The sequence below is a fragment of the Lottia gigantea genome, assembly GCF_000327385.1.
Source record: "Lottia gigantea unplaced genomic scaffold LOTGIsca_306, whole genome shotgun sequence".
NCBI lineage: Eukaryota > Metazoa > Mollusca > Gastropoda > Lottiidae > Lottia > Lottia gigantea.
The window spans coordinates 1,029-4,779 of record NW_008709015.1 but is presented as its reverse complement, the minus strand read 5'-3'; positions in this window follow the sequence as shown (position 1 = coordinate 4,779).

Genomic DNA, 3,751 nt, shown 5'->3' with positions numbered 1-3,751 from the left:
CTATTTTTTCTGTCTCTACACCAGCTGACATCTGTCAAAATAACTATTAGACGGTAGAGACAGATGTTTGGGTTTATAAAGAGATTAGCGACAATATACATAATAATCATATATTAAATCGTTTTCTTATCTACGAACTGCACGGCCGATAATATATCATGTAAATATTATATTGTTAACAGTGACTCAACCAGGTGAATGGGGCTTGGACTTATAAGCAGTCCCCCCCCCCCCCCTTCCCCTTCCCGCCCCCATGGGCTTAGGGTTACTTCCCAGGAAATTTTGTTTTAACATTAAGCTGTCCTGTATTTTGAAACCCCTGTATAAGTCAAGTTATTGTCTGTTAATGAAAGATATAAAGGTTTTTAGTCTATAGTTTATTTCATTTTAACATATAAATATTACTGATTCTTATTTTGAATAATAGTAGACCTAAACTACAGTAAACAATGAATTGTATTTTTTCTAGAGTAGTGTGAGGGGGTGGGGCGGGGTAGGTGCCCGTAGTCGATCCACTGATTATTCTCGTCACACGTCTTGTTGTGGAGATTGCGGCCTGTAGGCTACAAATTTAAAAAATATATTATTTTTGTAAAGATTGTTGTCCATACAATTTAAATGGGTCCGTATTTTGGTGAAGATGGCGCACCATAAAGTCGAGTTTTCTTTTAAGAAGTTAAAATTGTGATTCTCAGCCGTCTGCCTTGAGATTTTGGAGATATTGTGTTTTTACTTAAAAATCGAGTGTTTTATTATCAAAACGAAGGTAAGTTTTATTTTTTAGTGTATTTCATCAATAGCCCTGATCTTGGGTAAACTTTCTGCCCGTCCTTGAGGTAAAATTGGCGATATTTTGATTAAAAGAGGAAATATCTTTGTTGTGATGAGAAGGAACGGTGTTGTCAGCTGTAGAGACTGGTAGTTATTATAGACTAGTAGCCGACAACTAACTTCTAGGCCTAGGTACAGCAGTAGTTTGTCGATCTTGCCAACTCAATATTTGGAGTGTTTGACATGTCGGGATAATGTCATATTGTCTGTGTATACACTATAGGCATACCTTGTTGTGATAGTTCTATTTTCATATTTATAAAATTATGGCGGGTGGTAGACCCTATTTGTGTAAGATAATTCAAGAAATTTAGAAACACATTTAGGAAGAGAACATGTCAGTCCTGTAGCCAGACTTGATTGTTCAGAGGGAAAACGATTATAGTGTTTAGTCGCAGTACCTGGTATCCATTTTTTCAAAGTGGGGGGGTCTGGGGCATTGCTCCTGTAGCTACTGACCTGGAGCATGTTATCCTCACTCGCCTCATGAGTAAAGACTACACCTAATGTTGACTTTATACAGTAAAGAACTCTTACAAGTCTAATAATATTCTTAAAGGGGAACAGTCAGTATTTTCAGGGATTGATTTAGGTCTTTATTGTTCTTTAATAGTCTTAAGAAGTACTGAAAAGCATGAAAATTACATAATCTCTTCAAATATACCTCAAACTAGAAATTTCACTGTCTATTCCTGTAATTCGTTTCTATATATAGCATAGTCTCACTAAAATTTGAGTTAAATTTTTAACTTTCAAACGTGAATAATTATAGATACACATGGATTTGTAGGCTCAAATTTGGACGATGAACTGTGAACCCTATTACTGATTATGTAAGCTGAAAAAATTCCTGTTTCTGAAACTAAGGTATGATTGGTCGAACAGATAGTGAAGGTGCTCCTTTAACAAAGTGCTAAAGGCAGCTGTAAGCTTACTCTATTCAACTAAAATTCAAACAACAGCTGAAATTTGAAATTAATTTTTTTGGCTACATGATACATCGTTTAGTCTATTCACTTGTAGAGTAGCTTATAGATGACAATCATGCTCTCGTTAATCTTTTTGTTTTGGAAACTGCCTGATAGTAAGCTTAGGCTACTTTTCACATATTATTTTAGGTGTTAAAGATGGGTTTCCTTATTTTTATTGTCAAATTAAGCAAACTATTTGATTAATTGGTGTTTCTAATGAATTATCATGTATTCTTAATCATATCATTATGTTCTTATTGCATATAATCAAAGGTTTTAACCAATAATAAATATCCATGTATGTACAGTCTGGATAAACAAAAAAAGAATTTTTGACCTTTCTTGATCGGTCACTCATTGGAATTCTGCTACTAATTCTCTTCTAATTTAGCTAAATTATGAATTAACTATGGACATGCGAGACAAACTGGTCATTTTCCAATTAGCATTTTCATTTTTATAAATAAATATAAGGGAACCCAACTTTAAAATCAGTCAAAGATAAAGTTGAATTGTATAAAGAGATTGTAAAGAGGTTCTCTAAATTTTTTATGTATATCAGAGACACTGATAGTATCAATTTACATCATTCCAATTTTCAATCAGATGTCTGTTCCTGTAATTCCATTAAAACTAAGCGTTTGATGACGTCACTTAAATTAAGACTCTTTACGAATAGTGACGTCATCAAATAGTACTAGTAGGTTTAGTGGTCATACATCTGATTGAATATTGAAATGGTGAAAATTGGAATAGTGAAAATTGATGCTATCAGTGTCCCTGATACAAATAAAAAATTATTACTTTCAACGTTTCAATATGATTCTTACACTGTCATCAGAAATATAATAATACTTCTAGAATATTTATTACTTTCAATGTTTCAATATGGTTCTTACACTGTCATCAGGAATATAATAATACTTCTAGAATATTTATTACTTTCAATGTTTCAATATGGTTCTTACACTGTCATCAGGAATATAATGATACTTCTAGAATATTTATAACTTTTACAATTTTGGTAGTGTTTATAAACTAAAAATATCAAGCACCTTTCACAAGTTACAGAGTTCAAATTGCTAACTTTACAATTAGCACACCCTGTTTTTAACCATCCCTTTTAAGATTTATAAATTCAGGTTGATATAGTTGTTATATTCAAGTTATTAACATATTCTAAAACATTTTACCCTAATGAAAATGTTTCATACTAAAATCTTGAATTTTTTGACTTGTCCATTTTGTGAAGGTCAGTTGGAAAACCAAAGCTGTGTATGATATAATAAGCTGTGTATGATATAATAAGCTGTGTATGATATAATAAACTGTGTATAATATAATAAGCTGTGTATGATATAATAAACTGTATATGATATAATAAACTGTATATGATATAATAAACTGTGTATGATATAATAAACTGTGTATGATATAATAAACTGTGTATGATATAATAAGCTGTATATGATATAATAAACTGTGTATGATATAATAAGCTGTGTATGATATAATAAACTGTGTATGATATAATAAGATGTGTATGATATAATAAACTGTGTATGATATAATAAACTGTGTATGATATAATAAGCTGTATATGATATAATAAACTGTATATGATATAATAAGCTGTATATGATATAATAAACTGTATATGATATAATAAGCTGTATATGATATAATAAGCTGTGTATGATATAATAAGCTGTATATGATATAATAAACTGTGTATGATATAATAAGCTGTGTATGATATAATAAGCTGTGTATGATATAATAAGCTGTATATGATATAATAAACTGTATATGATATAATAAACTGTATATGATATAATAAACTGTGTATGATATAATAAGCTGTGTATGATATGATAAACTGTGTATGATATGATAAACTGTGTATGATATAATAAGCNTGTGTATGATATAATAAGCTGTGTATGATA